Source organism: Melozone crissalis, unplaced genomic scaffold (genome assembly GCF_028551555.1).
Source record: "Melozone crissalis strain CALT ecotype California unplaced genomic scaffold, PUWL_Pcris_2 ptg000029l_1, whole genome shotgun sequence".
NCBI classification, from domain to species: domain Eukaryota; kingdom Metazoa; phylum Chordata; class Aves; order Passeriformes; family Passerellidae; genus Melozone; species Melozone crissalis.
Window position 1 is genome coordinate 8,181,203 of NW_026535807.1, and position 27,992 is coordinate 8,209,194.

At 39.5% G+C, this 27,992-nt stretch overlaps 1 protein-coding gene across 1 annotated transcript in view; it reads left to right on the plus strand.

Annotated features, from left to right (window-relative positions):
- FHIT (fragile histidine triad diadenosine triphosphatase) overlaps positions 1–27,992 on the plus strand; it is a 516,263-nt gene that overhangs the window by 381,176 nt on the left and 107,095 nt on the right. The window lies entirely within an intron of this gene.

Here is a 27,992-nt window from a genome sequence, read left to right on the forward strand (position 1 = left end):
ACTTGAGTAATAACGCAGATAACATCCAAGATGTCTCTCCAGCCATGTTTCACTGCCTCATAATGCAAATGCAATTGCGTGTGTATTAGATGATATGCCTCAACGTTAGATAAAGACTATTTTTTACATTTGGAATCAGAGGAAAGTCAAATATAGCTATGGGTTAGCACTTTGTAAAATCAAATTAGATGTCTCAGAGAACCTGTTTGAGTTGATTAAGATAACTGTAACAACTGAATGATGGTGGATAGGAACATTTTGCTTTTTTTTTCAATTTGCTGAATTGACCTTATTTTTCCTTCTGCCATTTGCTGCCTGCTTTGAATATTTAACAGAGAGGTAATAGGGAGAGAGAAGAAGAAATTAGAATATCATGAAACTTGGGATGTGATGAAGGAATGTAACATGATTTATTTCTGTATTGTGACAAAACAGATTCCTTGACTCATGACTTTGAGTGCATTGGGTGGGTTTCACTGGCAGGGTCTGTTGATAGGTGAAATAGTAAGTTAAAAAAAATACTTGTGAATAAATTTTGTTATTATCACCAGTATGATTATGAAGAAAAACTGAGGATTTATTTTAATAATTTGGACGAGTGTTTTTCTCTCTACTAAGAAAAGGTATAGAGGAATGGTTATATGTGAGAGGAATTATTTATATGAGTGAGCAAAGATGTAAAAATTCCCATCTTCTGTGACTGTGAACAGTAACAAATGCTTATGTAGGCCTTAAAAAGGCAGAAAGTTCTGTATTGCTTTGGGTTTGTACTGGAAACAAAGAGCTTTAAGTGTTTATTACAAAATGGCAGCCACCCTTCATGCCTCCTTCTCACACTTTTAATAAACACTGAGATGAAAATGACCCAATGCTTACAACTTTGAACCCCTAGACTTTGCAATTATGAGTGTGTATTCATAAATCAGAGGTTATCAGTTTAAATTCTCTACTTTTCTGCATCATTGGGCAACACTGTAATTTATCATCATCGCTTTGGGATGTTTATCATCCAAAAATGCCAACAACTATTTTCTTCAGAGAATTTAGAGCTTTCAAAACTTCAATCAGGAAAGAAATTACTGTGATCAAGATCTTCTTTTAAGTGAACAACAGGGTGGATACATAAATAGCTGGTTTCATTTAAACTTTTCTGAATCACAAAGCTTGAAACAACACCTATGTGACCTACAAACAATTTATGAACCTTAAATTCAATGTGTCATGTTTCTGGATGTGGATTTATTTGGGGTTTTCTTTTCATGTATGAGAATCCACAATAATCCAGTCTCCTCTGAGAGAGCTTTTAATTAAAATTTCTGGAACAGACCAAACATTAGAAAAACATTCTAAAAGTAAAAATAGCAAAACATCACAAATATCCAAGGGAGTTTGTGGAGACTGTTTAAGTAGGGTAGGCAAGCGTATCTCAGGAGCTAATTAGGTGTAGCTGATTCTGCTTTGAATGGGGTTACATACCAGATGGTTTCAAGAGTCTTTTCCAGTTGTATTTTTTGTAATTCTGTGTACCTGTATAAATATATAAATAAATACTGCATGTGTTATGGAGGAACAGAAATACAGGAAGCAGAGGAGTATTTACTTTTCAATTGCTCAGTACAAAATTTTACTACAAAATAGAAAGAGCTATCGGCCTAGCTGAAGACAAAATCTGAGAAATTTAGTCTGAAAAAGATTAAGGAATTCTCCTTCTTTGTCCACAAGAAGAAATGATAATCCATGAACGAGAAAAATCTTGAACCTGAATATGAGTCTCAGGTCTGTCTTAGCAATGGAGATGCTGAAAATCATATGTGCAATGCATGCAGCAGGTTGGAGGGAGAAGACCTTTTCTATGTGATTTTGGCTAGAAATCAGTGATAAGATTGTCTGCCAGGGTTATGTGTCCCTTTTGGTGGTGAGAAAGCTTCTGCTGTGTGCATTTTGTGTTAAAGCCTTTCTATTTACCTAATGGGAAGCTGTTAATGATCTAACTGTAGTTTCACTATTGCTGTACTCTGTTCCTCCTTTGCATCCAAGGTAGCAGAGCCCGCAGTCAATGTTCTAGGGCAGCTGAGGGCAAATTCCCCTTCACTGTGCTTTCACTGGATGGGTCTTTGGAAGTAATTGTACCTGACCCTCAGTTCACCACTATTTGTGAGTATAGGTGGGTCTTTTCCCACCCTTTAGCAGCTGGAAATGTACACATGGTAAGGAATTCTGAACCATGTCCCCAGTCTCAGACAGCAAAATAAGGCAAAATATTCCTTCATAACATTTTTCATAGCTTTCCACCTATTGTACCTATTCCAGCCCTGTCACCTGTTTATGAGAGAAACAATTGTCCTTCTCCAAAGATGGTCACAGAATTGCACACTGTTTTATTGTGAGAGGTTCTTGAACCACTCACAACAGAGAACTTGAGCATCTCAGGCACCTGAACAGTGTGTCATCAAGCAAAACCTTCTTTTAGCATTCAAGAGGTTTTGAATACTTATTTCTTATTATTTGAGAAAGGGAGGAAATTGTGTTTAGGTATTCCCTTAAAGACTATTAATCTCTGCAATTTTGAGCTCTCTTTTTATTGGAGAACACAAAACCCACGGTGTCCTTGTGCCAGGAATGGAGGGTGAGTTTCATGCTGGTTCTGTTTGAGAATGCCTTAAATATCCAGGCAATTTCATGGATCAGGGAAATCAGCTCTGCATCTTAATGCAGGGCTCTTATTGCTATGTCAAGTGAGCGACGTTTCAAGATTTCCCTGGTATGTTTTATAGCCTTCTTTTCATCATCAAGTCAGCAAATGCTCTGGCTGCCTGGGTGGATGTATAGCTTAGTGTAGAATAAGCTCTCAGGTTTACCTTTTACGTGAGATTCAATCACAAGAAACTCCATGGATTCTGTACTCTGTAAAGGCTAAACAAATCAAGCTGGCAGGAGCATGAAGCAACTAATTTATCTGTAGAGACAAGATAATATTGCACAGCAAGTGTCCATTGCACAAACAGGTATGAACACATCCTCTATTTTGCAGCAGTGGTGAAGTCTCCAGCAGCTCAGCACCTCCTCTGTTATCCATGAGAAAGGAAGAGCCTGTTTGCCAATTTAGGTTCCCCTAAATAAATGAGAAAGCAAAGCTGATGGTGGCAGTGTGGGTATGTGTGCAGAAACTCATTTTATATGTCACACATTCCACTGGTTATTTTACTCTGAGAAGACTGTCTCATGATTATTTTTGATGTACATATTTTTCTTTTCCAGATGTTTTTTAATGCTGTGTTAAATCAATCCACTTGGCTTGCATTCCTCAGAAATCTTAACCTGAGCTGTGGAGCCCAGGGCTCATTTAAGCCCACAGCAGACTTCTCTTTCATCCTCTTTGTCTATTTATGTCTTGACCCAAAGTACTGGACTTGAGGTTTGAGTCTTAAAATTTAATCAGATCTCATTGCAGACTAATTGCATCGGAAGGATTAAATTTGCTAACTGCAATGCTTTTGATGCCTCAGCCTTCTTTCCCTGCAGACCAGCACAAGTGAGCCCTGGTTTAGTGAAGTACTAGAAACCCTCTTTTGCTCTCTTAGAAGAACAAAAAAACCTGGTGTTTGAGAAATGTGAAGACTTTTCTTACCTTTAAACAAATCTAAAAACTCAGATACAAAAAGACATGGAAGCAACAAATTTTTGAAAACCAGATTGTACTGAAACATGTGAACAAATCGTCTCCTGTGCTTTACCCTTAAGAATGATAATTCTCTTGGAAGCTTGTGAGACATCCAAAAATGATTTGAGAAAGTGCAGCAGTGTCTTTGAATTACTCTGAGAACCACACTAATAGTATTTGGTTGGAGACTATGTAATATTGTGGACAGGTAATTGGTACAGCAAATTCAGTAGTCTCAGGGCTGCTATGTCTGGTTTGAGCTCAAAATTTTCTTTCTATTTCAGTACTGTATTTAGTTTGGGGTGGTTTGGGGTTAGTGATGTATATTTGCAAAGCTAGGATTATACTGCCCCTTACAGAGACAGAGAAGCAGCAGGATCATCCAGATAGTTTCTCCCTCCCTTCCTTGAAGTCTTTTACCAGCTCTATGGTTTCCACTGAGTCAAAATAATAATTCCTGCCCTTTCCTTCAAAATTTTTTCAAAATCTGCCTTGTGTTGGTCTAAATCCCCTTTCAGTCCTTTGGCCTGACCTGTGTTTTCTATAATGCAAAATAAGTCGTAATAAGTCTTTGCTTTGTCAGGTCCTTACTTCTCTTCATAACATGTAGCATTCAGTTTTTGACTGAACAATAAAGAAAAAACATATTGGTATTTTGTTTGCCGGGCTTATAGATTTAAGAGGCACTGGTAAATCTGTAAACCCTTCCTCAAAACAAATAATAATATACAGGGCCTAGAATGAAAACAGTTCTTTTGGCCCCCATAATTTGAACAGATCAGTTCCTGTACTTCAAACAGGTGACAGAAGTAAGAGGTGTCTGTGTCCAGCATATACCCATGGAAAGTTTAAGAGATTGTTTTGAAGACTGAAGAAGATGAAAGAAAAGTGTGAATGTGGAAACAGCCCAGTGATTGATGGACATAACACCATCCTAGCTGTGAATACCAAAGGCCCCAAGGCACTGATAAATTGAAATGATGACCTGGATAATGAAGTCTGATCTAGAAATACTGGGTTGTGAAGTTCCCTGAAGGGATGGGGACGGAAATTTTTGAAAGATTCTCTTTAGCAGTGAATTATGATAGTTCTGAATCTAGATTATTTTGAATTTCCAGTAGTGAATGTCATGGCATGCTGTACCTCTGACTTGTAAAGCAATATAATCCTCTGTCTCTGTACAAACACAGAATAGTCTGTATAGTCTATAAACATAAAAATCCTAAACAAACAAACAAACAAAAAAAATCACCCAAAAAATCATTGTTAAAAATAGGCTGGTATAAATGAGGATAGTAAATGAAATTTCCAGAGATTTGAGTTAAAGAATGGTGATGAAAAGGAACATTTTACTATTCCATGCTAGCAGTTCTACCCTTCTTTCCTGCCATATGGATTTCTTAGATGAATGTTCTCTTTAGGTAGTTTAATTCCAAAAATATCCCCAGAGCTAGTCACAGATATTGACACTGTCTAAATTAAACTATAATAAGCAAGTAAGTGGGTTCAAATGCTTGTTTAAATTGCTTTGGCATGCAGATATTAAAAGTCCTGCAGCTCTGCTGGCCACATCCGGCTCCTCCTGGCTGGGCACGTTCCCCTTCAGCCCCAGGGGTTTCCTCTCCCAAAATCTGGTGAGTGGGAGCTGGACTGTGACAGTGTTCACAGGGGTTTCAGGTTGAGGGAAGAGATGAGGATTTGACTCCATGTTTCAGAAGGCTTGATTTATTATTTTATGATATATATTACATTAAAACTGCACTAAAGGAATAGAAGAAAGGATTCCCTCAGAAGGCTAGCTAAGAATAGAATAGGAAAGAATGATAACCAAGTTTTGTGGCTCAGACAGAGTGTCTGAGCCAGCTGGGCTGTGTTGGCCATTAATTACAAACATCCAACATGAGCCAATCACAGATGCACCTGTTGCATTCCACAGCAGCAGATAATCAATGTTTACATTTTGTTCCTGAGGCCTCTCAGCTTCTCAGGAGGAAAAATCCTAAGGAAAGGATTTTTCATAAAAGATGTCTGCGATTCTGGACCATGGAACCTGCAGCTCTGTGAGCCAGGAGGGGAGTGAGCACTGCCAGGAGTGTCCCTGGGAGGGTGATGTGCCTGTCCCAGCCTGTCCCAGCCCCAGCAGCCCCATGGTGGCTCAGCAGAGCCCGGGGCTGTGCCAGCAGCTGCTCCAAGTGGAACCCAGTGATCACCTTGGGTGACCTCACTAATCCCTGCAGGAAAGGGTTAAACTCTGCCAGTGCTCTTCATTCTGCCCCTCTGCAGCTCCAGGACAGCCTGCTCCTGCTTTGACAAAAGATTTTCAAATATCCTCTTTTTTTTCCCTTTTTTTTTTTTTTCTGATATATGTTCAGTTATTTGCATGACAGAGGAATCTTGAACAAATCAGTCTTTTTTTTTTATTCAATAAACAGAGTTGCATTTCCAAATGAAAAAATATTTCTTGCAAAAAGGTAGAAATATTTTCCTGTGAAAATGCTATAACTGAGTATTTGACAACAAAAACTTTTTCTTTGTGAAAACAAAACCTCCTTTGGAAATGCTGTTGTATTGAATTGACATGTTTTGACCAAAAAAACCCAAACAATAGAGGGAGGGGTGTTGAGAAATCCATGACATGCTGCTCTTTATTTGCCCCACAATGACTGAGATTAGGATCAAAAATCCTCTGTTTTAATTAGAAAGTATCTTTCACTTCTTTGTTCCCCTGTTACAGCAATATGTTTCGCATTTAAAGCATTCTCTGTCTCAGAGTATGTACAATCAATCAAATGCCACTCTTGAGTACAGGTCCTACAAATACTGTATTGTACTTGAAATGTAAAACCTCTTGAAATCCCATGCATCAGATCTAAAATCATTAATAGCACAGTCAAGGCTGTCTGATTAATTTTTGTGTGGTTAGTGTATGAATTTCTTTTCAAGCTCCATCTCATCCATAATACTTCTCTTTGTCAGTCTCATATCTTATAAAACTCTTCATCAAAGAGGAAATATTTGAGTTTGTTTTGTTTCTCCTTTTTTTCCAATTTTGTTACAAAACATTGTTTTTCAACTAAAATGTATCTCACCAAGAAATGTGCAAAATTATTCCTGTTTAATTCAGATGTGTAACTTGATGTTTTTCTTTGTTCTGTAGTAGGTGAAAATTGTTTATTAAGCAAGTGTTGTAAAGCTAGATTTCAGCTAAATAGGTTTCTGACTAACTCTTTCTTAAAGTTAATATAATGCTTTAAAATGAAACATGATGTGACTGTGCTCTGATCTCATGTGATTTTGCACATTTGTCGTTACATTCTTACCTCCCAGGTACTGCTTTTCCCAAGATCCACAGAAAATTATTCATTTGCTGACCACAGATTAGAAGGGATGTGACAAGACTTTTCTGCCTCATGCCAATGTGTGCCTTCCACAAGCAGGCATTAATCCTGAATATTCAAACTGTTCATGGTTGGGTTTATGGGGTGTTCTTGCCCAGGGGCATTTTCAGCTGACTGCTCTGAGCTAAACTTTGGTGCTCCAGTGTCCGGATGCTGTGACAGGGCAGGATCAGGGTTCTTTGTGTGTGGTGCTGACCCAGTTTTGGCCAGACAAAGGCAGCCACCCACTAGAGCCCTGGGTCCCTTATCAGTGCAACAAGAAGGAAAAAGTTGGCTCCATATTTTTCCCCTGAAAGTCATCTCCTCCTCTGAAAAGGAAAGAAGTGTGTACTTAAAGCTGCCCTTGCATATTCCCAAAGAGCCTGCACAGCTTGGAGGAGTTTGCTTCTTAAAAATGTCAAAAAGAAGGAGTGTATGTAACATTTTTGCATGTAATAGCAAGGGAATGGTGGCCTTTCCTTGCCCTGTGTTCCTGTGACACATGAAAGTGGTTACACTGCCCTGTTATCTGTGGAAAGCACATCTGAAATACAGGAATATCTGACCTAGCCCATTTTAGTTTGATCTGGCAGCACCATGTTAGCCCATGCAGGACTTTCTTTCTTAAAGTCTCTGCTTGAAGTGATTTAGAAATGGAAAACTAAGGTTAAAATAATAGAATAAAACTTGCTCAGCAAGCTCCAGACAGGATGACAAGGGTGAAAAGTAGGTAATATTTTTACTGTTTTAAAAAAAAGAAAAAAAGCCAATAATTCAGGATACTGCAGTGTGTTTCAGATCATGCTCACATTGGACAAGCCAAGAGCTTCCTGCAAAACAGCAAAACTCCCAGTAAAACAGGGAATCTCTCAAGCCTCATTTGCCCCATCTCTCCTGAAAGCTGCTTGGGTGCCACTTAGGCCACTCTCATGCCGGGTCTCTGCTCACTGCATAAAGCTAAGCTGTCCTTTGAAAGAATTTGAAATATGCCCTTAAAATCCAGTCTCAGGGAGCTTTATCCTCAGCTCCTGTGCTCACATTTTACACTGACCTTTCCCTTGTGTGCAGGGATGGGGTAAAACCCTGCCCTTGTGCAGTGCAGCTCAGCTGGGACTCCCCAGGGCAGGGTCTCAGCCAGGGGGGGTTTTGGAGCTCTGGACTCCCCTCTGCCTGCCTGGTTTGCAGTTTCAGGGACAGCTGCTGAGAAATCCTCTGAGAAATCCTCATCTTGCTTTGCCAGGCAGGTGGGGTGCAGCACTCCCTGCAGGGAGATGCACCCAAACCTTCTCTTTGGCACAAATCTCTCTCCAGGTGGATTGGGCACACCCACACGTACCAAATGTTAGGAGATGTGCCTTTAAAAAGTGAAAGGAACAGTCACAAAACATAGCCTGATTCTTCCATAAATGTAGGCAGTTACCTGCTAAAATCAGGTTGAGATGTTTGGCCTTTTCTCAGCTTTGGATCACATAAAAAAAATCAACATCTATGGGTGCAGTTCAGCACAGCTGCCTGCCTTTTTCTGGAGAGGAATTCCTGGTAGATAACTGGGCAGTTCAGGATTAGGATTCTTAAAATAAATTATTCTATTTCTGAATCAGATGCTGGTGCTCAGGATTTTCTTTCAATGCGTAACCACTGTTCAGTCCCTTGCTTTTGAAGGAAAGAAAAATTATCATTTAAACGTCTGCATAGCGAGTTCTGTAAATAAAAACCATCTCTGGGTATTTTAGTAATGATGCCACAATTGACATAAATTGGGGAAAACCCCAAAATTAATCTATCAACAATTACACTGTCTCCTTAACTGAGATTACAGACAGAAAATGTGAGCAAAGTTATACTTTTTGTGAGATACCACCTTCATTGCTACCATGAAATCTTCATTTCATGTCATCTGCCTGGCATCAGCGATCAGAATTCTCTCTGTGAGAGGCTGAAAGAAAATAAACTAGAAAGAAAATAAACTAGACCAGATGGAAAGTGCTCATGTGAATGATTGTCTTGATCTTATTTGTAAAGATGTTAAATCTCTAATGATGAATAATTCCTCTGATTTCATGAATGTTGAGTTTCTCAGATTTCAATTATAATTTTTAGTATTTGAAGTAAAGATAATGTCCAGAGGTAACACTTTTTTAAAAATGGATCTCTGAATGAGCTTTATTAATTCCCCATTGAGAAGGTATAGAAAAGGTAATATCACTAATTCCCTCACCTGGCCTTCCAGCACCCCGGTGGAGGGGATTTATCTTTAGGGAGTGGTCAGCCTGCCCAGATTGAGGAGTGCATCAGTTCACACTGCATTTAATCAATCCTTTTTTCCCTGCAAATAAGTCATGTCTGTGCTCAACAAAAGCCATTCTTTCAATTGTGCATTTTGGTGAGGCCACCCTAAGTTAAATTCAGAATTATGATCCAGCAGAATATGAATTTATAACCTGTCTTCGATTGTCTGAGCCTGATGTAAGTAGCACAACCTTGGTGTCTGGGGCAAGATTTTTCTCTGGTATAAATGGTTCAGCTCACTTGTGAAAACATGTGAAATAAATCAATGGGGCTTTTTCCATTCCTTTACAAACATTTTTGATCCTACAATAGTAATATTTTGATTTCATATAGTGTATAATTTAAGCCTACAGTTATTAGTGATGTGTGTAAATCCAATAATTCTGAATGAAAAATAGCATTTTGAGAAAATAACCTATGAAGCATAATTCAATATAACATTTTTTATTTTCTCTTTAAATATGTTTCACTTCACCTGGAGAAGTTCAGTTATAATAACTATAAAGTAAAATTAAAATACAAATAAAGAAGGAAAATACCAGTATTTATTATGTTCTAATAAACTCCTCTCAGTGCATATCCATTTAGTATCTTTTATTAACAATTATGAGAATCGTGCATGGATCCTGGGAAGAATAGGCCCTGTTGTTTCATTTCTCATCTTTTTTTTCAGTACTAAATCTTGTCCTGCAGTCAGTTCCATAGGGCAGACAGGCATTCCCACTGCTCAGTTGTTTCCTCTGCTCAACACATACAGTTTGAGCACCTCCTTTAGCATAGTGAAGGTAAAAAGTTCATAAATTCAAAAAAAAAAAAAAGCTGACAGAATTTGTGGCCACGCATAAAAACAAGGGATATGCAAATTATTGAATTAATAGATTGCTATTGATTACCAGTAAGGCCTAATTAAATAATAAATTTTCCCCCACACAATTACTTGTTTCATGTTATTCAATGATCAAATCCATAACTAGTTTGGAAGCTCAGCCTCCCAGAATTAAATGAGGTGCTCAAGAGAGCAAAGTTGTGTTTTGGAGCAACCAAGACAGAGGCAGGGTCTAGTTACATGGATTTATGATTTAATTTTCTATGTAATCTAATTTAATGTAACTATTGAGTTTCTAAAAAAAATGAACTTTGATTAGATTTTGTTGACAAAAATAAATACAAAATACAGGGTAGTTTATTCATTATCTGTTGCATATTGAAAGAAGTGGCTCATGGGTATTTCTGTACCTTAATGGGCTTTTTTTCCCCATTTCCTCTGCTTTTAGCAGTCCTGCACAGCAGGCACTTATCCTTCAGAGCCCGTCCAGGTGCAGCATGTTCCAAAGGTACAAAATCAAAAGGATTCAAAACTCATTTCTGTGGGATCCTTAATTCATTTTGTATAACTAACAGCTCCATCACTTCTCATTTCTGGATAGGCATCAATATTTCACAGCATTAACTGTGTGTGAGTCCAGGAAAGGCTGCGTTGGAGAAGGAGAGTGAGCAAATCAAACTCTCCAGTTTGAAACACTTTCACTGAATTGGGAGCTTTAAGAGCAGATCATGGGAGCAGGAAATGAGTCTTTCAGCTAATTCCCTCCCGTATAGAAGATGCTTTGTGCCAAAGCAGAGCTGTCCTGGTGAGCACATCCTGGAGTGAGATTCCTCAGCCTGGGGCTCAGGGGGTGCCTCCCTGGCGGCTCTGGAATTTGCAGCACATTTCAGGGCAGACCCTGCATCTCATGGGTCAGCTTTAGAGATGTTTGGTCTCTTCTCAGCTTTGGATCACATAAAAGAAATCAACCTCTATGGGTGCAGTTCAGCACAGCTGCCTGGCTTTTTCTGGAGAGGAATTCCTGGTAGATAACTTGGCAGTTCAGGATTAGGATTTTAAAATAATTATATTGTGTCTGAATCAGGTGCTGCTGCTCAGGATTTTCTTTCAATACATAACCACTGTTCAGTCCCTTGCATTTGAAGGAAAGAAAAAATTTGCTCGGGTTTGCTGAGCTTGCCTGGGGTGGGGAGACAAGATCTTGTTCCGTTCTAGGACTCCACATCTGTATGGTCCTGGTGTGGTTTTATCACCACTGTGCTGGGAGTGTGCTGTCCTGGGCTGGGGCAGGGCTTAGGAGAGCCCAAAGGTTTTGGCAGAGCACTGTTCCAGCTGGGCTTTATTTGTGTGATGCCCTGGGGACTTTGGCTGGCTGTGCCCATCCTGGCCTGGGGCTGCTGCAGGGGCAGGACCGTGGCTCTGCCCGTGGTGATGTGTGGGGGGATAGAAGATAAGGAAATAAAGATAGCATAGAAAGTAATCTTACCCCTAATGAGCTGCAGCTGAGCCAATTATCAAAGATTGGGAACAGGCCTGACTTTACCAGGCCACAGCTGTAAGCAATGAGAAGAAGAGTACTTTAAAAGAGTGGGGTGGCTGGGTGAGAAGGGAGCTGGATGCTTTGGGAAGACAAAAGAGTCAGTACTTGGAGGAGAAGCCCATGAGAAACACCAGGAAGATGTGAAACCTTTGTGATAAGGAGACAACAGTATGGAACCCCTGCAATAAGATGACAACAGCGATGGTCCTGGAGAGAGGAGGGATGGCTTAGGGATACAGGGATTCATTCTAAATTCTCGAGGCCCTTTGAACAAGCTGCATATGGGAAATGCCAACACTGTCCTTCCCTGAGAGCTGGAAGGGTTTGCTTTCCTTCTTCAGCACATAAAATGCATGGACCCATTTTTAAAACCCCTCTTCCTTGTCTTTCCATTTTCTTGTGATTAGCATATTCAATTTCTATATGAATCTTTCTGTTTGCTGAATACCTGGATACAGGAGCAAAAAGCAGTTGCTCTGTAGTAGCCTGCCTGGGTGACTCTCTAATTAGCAGCAGATTGCAATGAATGACATCCTGTTCCTTAATGGGCAGGGCTGTGTTTTGCTGATGTTGGGTTGACTTGACCTCAGGAGGTCTGGGCTGGCAAGCAGATGTCAGCTCTTTTCAGTAGACTAACTTCTGGTCACTCCAGTAAAACAGGGAATATCTGTGCAGAAGTGAAAGGCAGAATATTTGCAGTAACCCTTGAGTGAAACATGCAAACAAATTTCAGTAGGCAGGCAAAATCAGGTTGCAAACCCTATTGGGAAATGATAAATTGCTGTTAAATGTTGTAATTATCCCATGACATTCAGGACTGAAACTTAAATAAATTTTGCTGAAAACTTTAAAAAATAATGGAGAGCAGTAATATGATTTAATAAATTAGCCACAGAGTAAGGAAAAAAATAGAGCACAACAGAAAATTAATATTTATCTTTTACCAGTATGTAACAGACTTTGTTAAAAATTGTCAGAAAGTGAAGAAGAGTTTGTTAGACAAATTATAATTTTAATTGCAGACGTAATTGATTATACACAGCATGCTCATTAGGTTAAGGGAGAATATGAGGTAACTCTCAAGGTCATTACAGTAATAGATATTGTAGGCATGTAATTTGTGATAAGCTGGTTCCTGAACATCTAATTGCTCATTCATGGCAGTGTGTCTGGCACTTTTACTCCCCAAACACCTCTTTGTCCAATTTATTTAACACCCCTTAATATTCCAGGGTCAAATTTACTACAGGAGGCATCAAGCAGTGAATTTTCAGCCTCCAAATGATTACACCACCTCACCCTTTTTGTGCCTCAAAGACAGAGCATGCATTACAAAAATTAGTGGTCTGGCACTAAGCAGGGTACATACAAATGTAAATACTCACCCACAGAGATGAGCTGGGATTTCTCATGGAAAACAGCTGTTCCCTGCCCTCCCCAATGGCAGCCAGACATTGCAGTAGGATGCCAAAAGAAATGTTCTTTTTTAAAATATGCACTAATTAATGAGAAGTTTGTATTGTTCCCTGAAAGAACACACACTAGCAGTGCCTTGTTAATCCTTTCATTATTTTGTTTCACTGCTTTGACACAAAGTCATCAGTACTAGCTCAATATTGTCTCCTTGGATGAACATTAGTTGGAATGTCACTCCTCAGTTCTTGCAGGCAGACAAAATGGAAAGAAGCTCTTACAATGTATATCCACTTAAAATGAATATCAACTATAAGTGACAACCCTTCCTCACTTTGATATCATGCATTATATTCTTAAAGGGAATGAATCACTGTCCTCACTGTTGACATGCAAATAGTTGAATCCAGGCCACAGCACCAGGACAGGACTGGAAATTGAAGCCAGACATCCTGAAGTGCAGGTTGAATGATTTTCTACCCCTCTCTCCAGTCATTCCACCTTAACCCAGGATCATGCAGTCCCAAGGAATTAATCAGTGCCATCAGGTTATGCAGCATTGCAGAGCGGTGGCTGACATAAGAAAACCAAATTCATTCTCTTTAGACTAAAAAGTAAGGAGAAAATTAAACTTTTGATTCAAATATCTTTGGCTGTATTATCAAGGAATCTAGGACTCAGAGTTTTAGTTAGGATTTGCTTTTTTGTTTGTAATAAATAAACAATGAGGCTCTCAGAGCAGCATAACTTTCCTTTATAATTATTACCTTATTTGCAAGATATTATCTTCACTTAACATGACATAGCCCATAATTATCTGTTGTTTAATGCTGACGAGTGCAGTAGATACAGCTATAGATATTTATTCTTACACCAAATGAATCCCAGTATGATTTCACAGTCATTCTTTGTTAATATTATTTTTAAGATTCAGAGGTTTGAAGTCCTTCAGGAAAAGGATTCTATCTAGAAGCATCATGTTCCATTACTCGTTCTACTCTTGGTACTATGGTTTTGCTCTTTAAAGAATTGTCCATAATGATATATATTTGCTAAATCTCTCCTTTGCAATATAGAAATTACTCTGTTGACTGACTGACTGTCTGATTGATAGTGCAAAAATAATCCCCATGTTCACCAATATATATCAATCCCTATAACTACCTTGTAGATTGACCTGCCCAAAAAAATTGTTATGCAAACACACTGCCATCTGTTGTGTAGTTATTCTTCAGTAATAGAACATAAACTGGGGATATGTCAAAGTAATTTAGTAACTCCACAAATGTAAAATGAGACTTGGTAAATATAGTGTGTTACACTGAGTTTATAAACCCTTGTCATGTGCAACCACATAACAGGGATACCCAATGTCTGCAAGGCTGGCTTGTTTTGTTTCATCCATCAAATGCTGGTGCCAGATCTAGTTATGAAAAACATGATGTGAATTATAATAATTAATTTTAAAGTAAGGATTTAAAGAATTCTGGGGTTGATACAAAGCCCACTAAAAATTCTGGGAAGATCCAAGCAATTTATAAGACTGTCAGTGAATTCTAAGCATCTTCATTTAATGAGTTCAGAGTGGACAGTCACATTTATACTGGTGGTTGTGCTACCTGTTCAAGAATGTATATGTGGATTTGTTGCTCATTTTAGCAATGAAACCAACAGTACCCAAATAAAACAGATATCTCCTGGAAGTAGGTGCTGTTTTTTAATTGGAGAATTACAGTAAACTCAATAAGTTAATGAAAAAATTATTATTTGGATTCTGGTTCTCTAAGTGCAATTCTCAAAATGTGTTTAGACATCGTGATAATTAATGAAGAGGTTTCAAATGCAGCATTTTCCAGTATCCCTTCCCTTTGCTAATTTCCATTTTTTTAATTAAGAAAAGATAAATTGTATGCAATTATTGAAAATTATGTAGGTCATTATCTTGAATGAAACTGCAATTAAACTCGGCTTTCACACAGAAAGAGGAGGTTATCTTGTCACAGGGTAGGTGCTGGTGTCCCTGCCTTGGGGCCAGGGCCACTGTGGGGTCAGGTCCCGCCTCAGCCCAGGGAGCTGGGTTTGGCTGGGGCTGTGCTGAGAGACTCCCAAAGAACTGGAGCCCAAACCCCACTGGGTGCAGCCCAAGTGTTCACTGTCTCATACAGCTTTTGTTTAAGCAACCAGCAGGGCATAAATCCCCTTTTTCCTGAGCAGATGTTCCCCTTTCCCAGGCAGAACAAGCAGCAGAGGCTGGGGTGTCTCTGTGGGGTGATCCCTGCCCCAGCTGCTCCCCAGAGCTCTGTGGGATCCAGAGCCAGGCTGCTTGTCTGAGCCTGGGCACCAAGGCACAGATTTTGTCCCAAAGGACTGATAATTCCCTGTGAATGGAAGGGGACAGCATGGTGAGAGCTCTGCTGGATCCCACCCCTCCTGCTGCTGGGAACCCCTTTGGCATCTCTCCCTCCTTTGGCCAGGCAATGGGCACAGGTGCTGGGCTTGAAGGAGAGAAACCCTGCAGGGACCTGTGAGAGCAGAGAGAGAACATCCCTGAGCAGCAAAACTGAGAGGAAAGGACAGGGAGAGACAGTGACCCCAAAAAACAAGCTGAGCAAGATTCTCCTGCATTTAGCAGGTCTCTAATTTGACCCCAAATAATCTTTTTCCTTTTAAAATAAACAAGCAAAGCCATCCAAGCATAAAAGCAGGAGAATTTTATTGAAAGAATTAAGGAGGGCTACAGGTTATTTAACTGCTTACATTACTCAAATTGCTGTACCTGAGGAAATGTAAAGAAACTAAATTTATTCTGTTTTCTAGCCAATTTTAATAAACTAATTTAACCCTCTAACTTATGTTAAACTGCTTTAAGGTTTTCATATTAGATTCACCTTAGATTTAACTCTGATTATTACAGGCTTGGCTGCAATCATTGGTAATTACAGCTTCCCATCCTTTTCCAGAAATATAGAATGTGAAGTGCTTTGCACTTTAAACTTTTTTCTATTTATTGTTCCCATCCAGTTGGATGTACTAATAAGCATTAAAGTGCAAATAATTATCACCAGTATTTGATATTCATAGAGAACAAATGCTAATACAGTTTATACATCAAATATAAAAGTCTTTTAATTCAAAAAAGAAAAAATATTAAAAATATTATCTTTTTATATAAAAAAGCATTTGCAATGATTATAAATTCTATTGAGTTTGCAGAAAACTTGAGCTTTGGGTTTGCATATCATTAATGTTTAGCCTCAAGAAAGAGTTTATAATAAAGGGACTTAGGCAGACAACAGATAAATAGAAATGATACAGCCGAGAGGGTTGAAGAGTCCTGGGTATATTTGTTGTCATTCTACCATGCTGATTTCCATCAGAGGTGCTGAATATGCTAAGAGTTATGTAGAAGACAAAGTGAAATGCAATATGCATTGATAACAGCTCAGCTTGGAATGCCAGGAAATTATTTTCTTTTGGTTCTCCTCTAAGTTTCTTTTTCTTGTTATAACTTCCTGTGGGATGGAACAGGTTAGCCCTGTTCTTGCAAAGTCAGCTGGTTGGGCTAAACCTGCAGATCTCAGTGGAATGGTAATTGGGAGGAATCTAATGTGCTGTAAAGCAGAGGTCAGTGTGGGTAATCTGGTGTCCCCTGCTGGCTGTAACAACTGTGAGTGTCTCCTGCAGATGGGAGGGAAACGTTTCTGTGTAGGCACTGTGTGCCTCTGTGGCTTTGCTGCTTCTGTGCACTGGAATCCAGGCCCCTCTGGGTGGGACTGGGGCTTTAGTGAGGAAAAGGGATAAAAACAAATCTTCTTTGTTTTTATGGCAAGGCTGAGCTGAGTAGTTTGCTCCAAGGTGGTAAAACAAAACAAAACAAAAAAATTAAAAAAAGAGACTACCATTTGTTGCAGACAGAATTTAGTTTATACTGGGAGGAATACCTGAAGTATGAGGCTGGAAGGGAAGAGAGGATGCTCAAGAGCAATGGAGGGGGACACAGAGCTGAGATTAGGTGGGAAAGGGTTGCAGGATCCTGTCTGCAGCTTGAGTTGGATGTGGCAAGAGCTCAGCAGGGAACACTGAGGTATTTGTGCAAGGTGCACCACCATTTAAGCTAAACCCCTGTAGGTTTGGGATCAGACCACTTGGAAATTCTGTGTGCTTCTGTTGAGTTGTGTAAGTGTCCCTAAATAACATCTGCTAAAAGCAGTCCTCAAATGAAAAATGAAAATGCACCAGAAGTATGAGCAATATCAGCACTTTGGTTTCACAGTGTTTGCAATAAATGCTTTCGGTGTTCTGAGGCTGAACTAGAAGAGTTCTTTTTCTAAATAGATTGGGGTTTTTTTATAGCCTCGTCAATAAATGCTAGTAACCATAATCTCTTTCCCTAAGTGTCATTATGTTTTATGAATTTTTAATAGAAATTAATCACTGAAATATTTAAGTCTTAATTAATTAATTACACCAGAAATTTACAGCCAATGTAGTGTGATGTCTGTTAGAAAAAAATATTTAATAGGTTTTTAGTCCTGCCATTGTCCTGCCTTGTCAATGAATTACTTAAGTGTCATTTGTTAAATAAGTTAGGTCAATAAAGTTCTTTAGCTGTTTTTCAGAGAGTGAGCATTATTTCCAGATAATGTATATCTAATTCTCTTTTTACTTTGGTCTGTCTGTAATGGCTAGTGTGGGTTAGTATTAATTAGCCCTTCAAAGCAGATTAGGCAGGAGAGATCATAACACAGTCATACATAAAGGTTCACAGTGACAGAATTCTTTAATTAGGAAGTGTGGGTTAGTGGTGAGCAGTGTCCTCAAATGGATTGCCATCTGTTAAATTAAAGCTGCTTTCCTTCATTTGCTTATGTAATGTTTCTAAAGAAAGTGGCTCTTTTTATTTATGGAAATTATATATTCCCTTTCATTATTTTCTCTTAATTGATTCTGCATTCCTGTAATTAGTAAGCAATGGAAACTCAGTGCAGGAGGAGAGCCACAGTAATGGACAATATGACCCTGTAGTAATTGCCATATATACTGGAGAATATCATTCTGCTCTAAGATGTTCCTTTTGAAGTGTTCGGATTAAATGAATGTAAATTTAAATTCCTGTTTCCAGGGGAATAAGCTGCATCAGTTTGTGTCCTTTTTTATTAGGTTACAGCAAACTCTGGAGTGGGCCTAGATATGCAGGCTTTTCTCTTTCAGCTTTTTTAGATAAAGATTCCTGCTTTCACATTCTTTCACAACGTACTGATTTGGTTTGTAAATGACTGAAATAATTAATCTTGGGTTACTTAAATAATCATAGTGTGCTGGGGGCCAACATAAACAAGGAAATTCACATAAGGTAAATCGATTTTTGGGAAAATTTCCCTGGTACTCAAGGACATCCTAGAAATCTTGGACTTTTATTGACAGCTTTGGCGTCCATAGTTTTGTGGTTTTGCTTTTTCACAGCAATTTTCATGAAAGACCATGAAAAACAAAACCTCCTTGAGCTGAAATTCTCTTTTCCTCCTTTCTCTGATTTCTTTTAAAGAAGGAGCTCTCCGGTCCTGCAGTAATGGCTGTGGAGGGAAGGCAATTAGCACTCAGCCTCTGATAGCTGTGCAGACACACCCTTCTCACCAGGGAAGGAAAACCCCGCTGCTGTTGTCAGTGCCTGCAGTAATGAACTCAGAAGTTTGGATCTAGTGCTGGGCAGCTTCTGTTTGAAGCATGACATCTGTGATGGCACAAGTTACAAATTATAGTTAAGTCAAGGATTATATCTCCAAGTTCAGCAGCTATTGATTGTCATGTGGAGATATAAAGAGCTCTTCTTTCTCCCCTGGATAATAAAGATAATTAGATGTGCTGTTAAGAGATATTCAGCTTCTGCTGCAGCATCTGGCAATTGCCAGTCCCACAGCAAGAGATTGGCCCTGATGGATTGCTTGGCTGACTGGGGGGTGGTGGCACTTTTGGTGTCAAGGGTGTCACAGGGTGGTGTTAAAATGGGATGTGCTGGAGGCCTTTCAGAAAGGAGCAAGGAAAGGGTCTGAACTTAGTTAAAACTTACCTTGTGCCAGAAAATCCCAGAAATCTCCTCCACTGCATCTTTGAGGGTTTCATGTGGGCTTTCCTTCACTTGTGCAACATAGATATGGTAATTTGTGCATTATGTATTGAGAAATGGATCAATTAAAAGCATGGAAACAGAATTAATCAGATGTTCACTTTATTTATGAACATATGTTCCATATTATATTTCCACCGGGATAGCTAATGAAACTAAGTCAGAAAAAGAGCAGTTCCTAACATGCTCCTTATATGTTCTTCCATCTCTGCTTTCAGTTAGAAACAAAGTTGTTTTTAGTTTCTTTGAATTTCTTTTTAATCTGGTACTTGATGTAGCTTTAACAAGCAAGAAGTACCATAGAAGTCTCTGCAAAGCTCAAAAACATTTCCTTCACCAACAAGTTTAAAAGCAACAGAAGGAAAAGAGTCAGAGAGAGTTTAATTTAAAAACTCAATATACAATCCCTGAAGATACCCCCAAGAGGATATCACTGAGGAGAACAAGTGCTAGATTGCAACATAAAAATATTCTACTTTAAAGTTATCTCACCACAAAAGGGTCTTTAAATTGGAGCAGAGAAGTTGAGCTTGTGTCAAGCTATGGACAAGGCATTAATAGCAATTTTTTGGTTTGGTTTGGTTTTTGTCCTCTTGGGTGTTAAGATCTGATGGGGGGAAAATGCCAAGACCTGATACAGAACAGATAAAACACATGGAAAGGAAAAAAAGGCCTTTATGCTGCTAGTAGAAAGAATGCACAAAAGTATGTGCATAGGTAATATCTTCTCTAGCATTTATTTTCTCATTTCCAAACACACTTTACTTTTGAAACAGGTGAACCACGGAGAGAGACATATATTGTAATTTTCTTCTTATAGTCCCAAACTCTTCCTGAAAATGCAACAAAGCAACTCAGCAACTTTAGTGCCAGATGGATGAAAAAAAAATTGCATATTAAGCTTTCTTTGTTAATTAAAAATGGAATACCAAGGTTTAAGTTTACAAATGTCTCCAAACAGGGTGGTATCTTGGGACAGGGTGCTGCTAATGCACTCAGTATTGGCCTTGGATATTGTTTTCTTTGAATGTTAACAAGGTGATGTTATACAAGAGAGAAAAAAAGGTACACCAGGAGCAGGTAAAACAGCATTTCAGTGCATACCACAGGAAGCAGTCCTGCAGGGGTAGGGGTCCACACAAGATAGCTGCAGAATTTTGTTCTAGGCCTAATGCTTATCTTCCTATTTGAAGTCTGTTGCATTTATGTCAATTTAATGGTGCTTAAGTTTAGCCCCCCAAGCGAGAGGTGGGCAGAGAGCGCTCGCACACACTCCCAGCAGAATTCAATTAGGGCTCTCTGCAGTCCAGAGCCCAGCTCACCCTGCAAGGCAAAGCCTCTGCTGAATTTACATTGCTCATCTCTGTAAAAATGATTTAGCTGTGGCGTGCTGTGGGTGCAGGGTTTAACTGATGCTCCTCAGCTTTCTCCTGTAGGCCCAGCAGTGTTCAAGGTGAGAGAAGTCACAGCTGCCTCTTTGCTGCATCTCAGATAAAAAGGGGAAGCTGTTTGATCAGAGGCAGGATTCTTATCATGATACACTGCTGGTTCTGTTTGTCTTGTATCTCCTGGAAATCACATAAGGGCTTGGTTAATAGGACTGGATTTGGTGGCAGGGTGGGGGGTGCTACAAGGGTGGCTCCCAAGAGAAGCTTCCAGAAATCTCCCCTGTGTCTGATGGAGCCAATGCCAGCATTTCCAAGAGAGACCCTCCAAAGCTGAGGCCATCAGCACCAGGTTAGTGTCTCTGAGAGACCCACATTATTCTGATTTGATTGGCAATAAATTAAATAAATTTCTCCAAGCCAGGTCTGTTTTGCCTGTAACAATAATTGGTGATTGATTTCCGTCCATCCTTATCTTGACCCACAAGACTTTCCAGCTGTGGAAAGTTAGTGATAAGGGGCTTTGGTGGGCAGCTGCCATCCAGTCAGGGTCACTCCACCACACTATAATGCATTCAGGTTCTTCATGCAACTACACAAGTCCATCTGCTGAGTTGGCCACTCTGCAGTGTAATAGGGAGAGAGCTTGACAGGAGAGCATCAGGTTTTATGCCACCAAATTTAATGATAAATGCCAAAATAATATCTGGTAAGTATCAGGCTCAGGCAGTACCAGATCAGTGCTGACATTTTTTTTTCCCCTACACAACAGCTGAGTGTAAAGAGATGAGTGGTTTTGCTTACCTTGCAGCTGCTCCCAGGTGACAGCTCTGTTACCACCCAGAAAGTCTGACACAGAACTGGCTGCAACAGATTGCCTGTTCCCACATTCCTCAACTGCTAGAGAGCGGTGGATTACTGTATTTTTAGAACAAATGAGGATAAAAGCCACACTGTCGTTTTAGAGGGCCAATCTGGGGGTTAAATTCTGCTGTTCAGTGGTATTTTTCAGTAATTTCTACTCTAAAACAGGAACGAGGAATGAACATCTGTCATATGTAAAGGAAATAATGCAGAGTTACCCTCTAAGAACAGAATAAGTATATTCCATAATACAAATTCAGTGGATGAAGATGGATGATATTTCAGCTTCTGCCTATCACAACTCTCTATGTGCCTGGCTCATGTAATTTTGTCTGTTTGAAAATGTTGGCAGAAATTAATTCTTTACTAAAAAGCATAAGTACATCCATTTCCTTTACTTAAAAAGCAAAACAAAATTATTGCCAGGCATTGCCTCTGTCATAGCAGAAGTCTTATAATCAGACTTGCAATTATACAAATGTTGTCTTTATCTTAAAATAAAATATTTGACAGCAGAAGTGAACGCAACAGAAAAGTGATAGAGATGTCTCTCACAAGAGAAAAAACGTTAGTGTTTGGTGAAATCAAGAGGAGACAGTGAACTCATGCAGGGATGAAAAGAGGGAAGCAGGATGTTAAAAATAACCAGCAAAGGAAAGGTATTTACAGGATTTGGGGTAGGTGGAGATGAGATTTGCTGTGATCTCGGGCAATGCCCTGGCCCAGCGAGGCAGCAGTGGCTCTGGGCTGGCAGGGAGGAGCTGCACTCTGTCCCTGGGGAGTGGGACAGGCTCTGCACGGGGACATCACCCAGGAAAGGGAGGGAGCCGAGGATCCAACAGAGCATGGAGAGGGGATGGCAAGGAAAGTGAAAGATTTTCTAAAGATATACTTAGAGAAAATCAAAGAGTAGAAAGTGACCCAAGAGAAGACTGACTTTTACTGGCAAGAGAAGGGCAGGATTTAAAGGAGAGTTCATTAAGAAAAGACAGCTGGAAATACAACAGCCAAGAACTCCTCACATTATCATATTTATGTTACAATAAACTATGTTTATGGCCAGAAGGGCTTATTAGAAATCCTGTTGCTCTGTAGGTTTGCTGAGATCTGATTTTTGCAGATAGCTGAACAGGAATCTGTCCCTGAATGTTGCATTTCTCTCCTAGTCTCAAAGGCTTTTTGTAGAGGAATTGTCATGTCAGAAAACCAACCACACCAGAATGTTTTTAGTTTTACAGGAGAAAATACACTTTTTGTTTTTACTAAACATAAAACCAGGAACCATAAGCCTGTTGGCAAAAGAAGGAGGTAAAAAAGAGCATGAATTATTTAAAAAATAAAATCATAGTAGAAAACTTGACAACATAGTTAACTTCATTTGCTAACACACAGAAATAATCACACCTTTCCCTCTGCTTCCTCTGGATATTGCATTACAAAGAATTTTTAAAAAATTAATTATTTTTGGCATTGCCCCTTTCTTATAATACTATGTCAGAACTTTGAAGACATTTTTATTTTTATAATGTCAATGCTGAAATTTAAAATTCGAGCAGAATAAATTATATTCTGTATGTTCTCCAACAAAAGATATTCCTTGATATTCTTACACAATATTGATACTTCCAAGGCAAATGTGAGAAGAGAGATTTGTCTGAATAGTGAATTTTTTGTTTCATCTTACCACTAAAAGGATCAGCCTTGAGTATATCTCTGGTAGTAAGTGCTGCTTGTTCTCAGAGGATTTCATGTCAACTGATTTTTAATAATAATCAATAACTTTTTCTACTTTTGCTGATCCTGCAGTTAGTTCACACTCTTGAACAGATATCTATGGTCCTGATGGGTTATCAATGTGGGCCAAGGTAAAGTGGGTTTTGAGCTCAGTAACAGCATCCCTCAGTAAAGCCTTTGTGTGTTCCACTATTTTTTTACTTTATGAATTTTTGAGCTTAATGTCATCTACTTAATGCCCATTTGAACCACTTATTTCACACATGCTTATCCATATATCTGGTTTCTGGTGATTTGCTGACTTTACCAAAGCTTTTATACTTAATTTCTGTTCTAAGATAATTGAAAAATTAAGATGCTACAAATTTTCTGTTTTCTTTGTTCAGCAAAAAAAAAATTGCCTTAATACCCTTGTCTTTCCTGTGTTGTGAAGCTGCTTTGTCAGTGCTGTGGGAGTGAGGCAAAGTCTCCACTGTGAGGTCCTGTCACTGATTTATCTTTCATAGAACTTTATAGCTTTTTTCCCATAACTTTCATAGAACTGCTCTGTCTGATGTGGGTGTTACTTTGGGTTGGCAGTGTCCAGCAGAGGTTTAGGTGCTGAGCTGTTGCCCAGCACCTTTAGGGCAGAATCCCTGCTTTTGTTTTGCCGTCCAGTGAGTCCCAGCCCAAGGAGCCTGGCACACAGCAAGCATTGCACTCTCTGCTGCATCCTTGGGAAGCAGCAGGGTGTAAGTGATGCTCAAGTGAACATTATGTTGCAGTGATGTAGCTGTGCTATAAACCTTTTCATCTGTCCTGTGTTTTAATTATGCTGCGGAGCTCCCTGGTGAGGCAGGTAAAATGATATATTAAAATTATTCCATCTGTCAGAAAACAGAGCCACATCTTTGGAAAAATACACTGCTATCATTTAAAAGCTGCTCAGGAAAAGGTCATAAGAAAAATCTGATGGCTGGTTAAAAGGTGGGAGAGTGGGATGTAAATCAGGAGAGGTATTTCTCCTTCACTTGTAACCTGCCCAGGATGTTGGTGTTTATAGAAAACAGAGGGCTGGGATCTAATCTGGGAAGAGCAGGAGACAGAAATTCAGCCTTGTAGCTTTGCTGAGGGTTTGTCTCTCTGCCTTTTTACCTACAGCTATTCAGTTTCCCATCATTCACCTAGTTGATATTTTTGTGCATAGAAATCTCTGGGTGGAGAGTTGGTTAATAAATGAGCTTTCTGCTTCTGCAGATAGCTGGATGTGACAGATGTTTCACCTCCAGCCACTCTGTGATCCAAGGCCCTTTTCCACTCATTTCCAGTTTGAGGGTTTTGTCTCTTGTAGCTTATCAGTGCCATATGTAAGCTCTGGGGACAGGTAGCAACCTTTCACCTTTCCTACAATCCTTTTTTGGGTGAATTAACATTGTTCTGCATGAACAGATGAGCCTAATGAGGCTGAGTGTTTCAGGAGGGGTGAAGGTGATCGAGCTGCTCTCCATGCTCTGCTCTTTAATCACTGCAGACTTCCTCATTCAATCCCCATAAGCAGTAATTGCTCCTTATGCCACTGAGACAGGCATGAATAAATGCACTTTTGGCACTGTTCAGGCAAACTTTCAGCAGTGACTCTGTGGGGGATCCCAGGAGGGATCCCCCAGGGTTATTGTGTGACATGCAGGACAGCTGGAGGAACTGAGCATCTCTCAGGGTGAACTTGTGCTGCTGATCCACAGCTGTGCCAGCACAGGCTCGTGGAGCTCCTGAATTGCTCGACAAGGCTCCAGTGCAAAAGCCTTTGAGATGTGAGGGGTTGTGTGAGTGCCAGGAAAGGGCTCTGCCTGTGAAAGGGTGATGGAATCAAAGCTCTGGCTGCAGGCAGGGCAGTGCCACTCTCTGAGCATTCCCATGGACTCTTTTCCTGGGCTCCACAGTGCCTTGCTGCTCGTCCCCTGTAAGTCAGTGGTTAGTGGTGTGACTGTGGGCAAGCCATCCCTCATTATTTCCTCTCCCACCCTTTGACTGTCTTGTCTGTTTAGGCTGAAAATAAAATGTTTCTTCAGGACAGTAACTTGTCTCTTAGGATGTATTTGTTCAGCAAGTACAAATAAGATCAAGGCACCATGGCTGGGGTTTCTATGTGCTCCCACAGCATGAATAATAAATAATAGCAGAGGTAAACTGATTGTGTTAGTACCATTTATGTGCAGAGGTATTATTGAATGAGACAACAAAGGAATACAATGGGAACATTCCCAAGTATTGCAGCAGAAAATGATGATTTTTAAATAGTGGGGGGGAATTTACAGAGCAGATGTCTGCTTGCAAATGATGCAAAGGTTGCACTGTACTCGTGTGGTAACAGCAGTGCTTTTAATCTCATATATGGAAATTCTGTTGTTACTATTTCAGGAATGGAAAAAAAAATTAAATTGCTGGTCTTCTTGAGATAAACAAAAAAGGACTCCTCACCATCAAGGAGGGTTTGACAGTAGCTGAGATTTAAACCTTTGAGTATTGTGAGTGTTATCTACTTCCACAGAAAGGCTGCCTCATTTCCCTCTGGGACTTCTGATCCCAGCCACACGCTAAAACTATGCATGGCTGGATGCTAATGTTGCTATCTATAGCTTTGAAGTGATTGAACTCCCACCAGAACTTAGATTTTAATCATCACTTTGATCTGAGGCTCTGCTACAAGACCAGTTACAAATGTGTCTCGAATCTGTAAACCTCAAATTGTGCAGGACTACTACGTGTCACCTATTTCAGGAACAGTGCAAATGATGGTATTTGTGAATCAAAGTCAAATCCAAGGGGAAGTGTATGCAAAGTTACTAGAGATTCTTAAATAATCTCTTTCAATTTGTCCTGTTCTGTTTCTTTAGCTAGAAATAAGAACATTCTAAAGATATTGTCAACTTTCTACATGTTTACTTTCTGAAGTAGGAGAGAAAACTAAGTTCCTCTTATGACAATGGTCAAAGAGTTGATGTTATTGTCTATTTTTTAGTGAAAGGATATTTTTGGAGTGTTTATCATCATCCTATCTCCCCTTGTCTGACTTCTGCAATTAAACTTCCAGCATTTACAGTACAGGCTGAATCCAATGCTGGTTATTTCCTTAAAAGCTGCCATAGAGTTCATTCTTGTCTACACAGAAATAACTGCCAGAGACCCATTTGATGACTTCAAGTAAGCCAGTATTTTACTGTTTTCATCCTACACTAAAGCTAATGAGCCAAGTGGAAATTTCATATCTGATCAGCCACAGAAGTAAAAGGTGAAGGATTATCTTCTCAGGGTATTGTATCTACACAAATAAAGCCAGAACAAATGCATATTTTCAGAAAACTTTTCTTAGTTATAGAAGCATGGGAGTTCCTTAGCACTAAAGCAGGATGAAATAGTTGAAACAGACTTTCCAGATTAATTCTTTCTTTGGAAAATTCATTTTGTTGTTACTGAGCTTATTTGTGTTACAAAGAAAAAGATCATTATTGCATGAAGGATCTTTCATGTCATAGTTGAAACAAGGCAGAGAGACATGAAGGGCATGGTCAGCAAAGCAGTAATGTTATTTATTTGGGGATGTTTCTTGAAGCATGGACAGAAACCATTCTGGGTGGTAGACAGGTGTGCACTTCACCATTTTAGAGAAGTTTCTTTCTACTTTCACAAGTTTGTAATCAAAAGCTATCAAATGGATAGACATGCTTTTATATATATTTATATTTACCTTTTCTATAAGCATTTTGATGTATCAGGAGCATAAAACAAATAAATGAGGGTGGGTATCAGACATGGAGGCTGGATACCCCCATGTCTGCCAAGCACACCTGACTCAGGCTTGAGAGAAGCTGAGTGTGAAATTAATACCAGAGTCCCAAATGGCTGTGGATGAGACACTGTTTCACCACTTCATTTCAAGACAGGAACTCTGATGGTTTATCTGCATGGTTTTGGTCCAATTTGCCTAATTCAAGTTGCCTTTTTTGAGGGACAGAAATAAGATTGTGAAGCATTCGGAGCATCTGTGGTGTGAGCATAGAGCTCTACTGTGAGAAGTCCTTTCTTTCTTATTTAAAACTAAATGCTGAAGCTAAAAGAAAAAGGAACAACTGGCACCAGTGTATGCTGAAAAACACCAGAGTAAGGCCTGACTAATTTTGTTCCTTTGTGGAATTATTTTGGATTTTCAGTACCCAAGAGGGAAGATCAAATTTTGGGTCAATCACTGAGGATTTCAACTGAAATGCATTGCTCTTTTCCACAGACCCATAGGGAAGGCCTTAGGGCTTCTCTCTGGAAGGTGAAAGGTTCACCATGCTAATTAGAGTGAAAAAAGGAAAAGTGTGCTATTTTGACTCAAATGTTTTCAAAAAAAGTTATACTTAACAGGAAACTGTTAGTAGAAATAAGAATTCAGGGTGCCTCTATCTTCCATAATTTTATCTTATTGTCTTTGTAGACTTGGAAGTGAATTTTGGCTGTTGAGAATTGAAAGTCATTGCCCTAAACTTCAGACAGGGAGCTCAATGAGCCTTCCAAAAAAACAAACCCATGCACACACAAAAAGCAATAAAGTTTAAAGGTTAGGATTTCTTCTCCATTTCAAGGTTTCTTTGTGTCTTTGCCCTGGTATGATTGTGTTTCCCAGCTAACAGTGTTTACTCCCCAAATACTCTACCCCTAAAGTCATGCAGCCCCCTGAAGCTGAGGGGCCTTTTATAGATTTAGGTCTGATGAACTTGGTAAATGAACACTGTTAAATATGAAACAGAGAAGATCCTT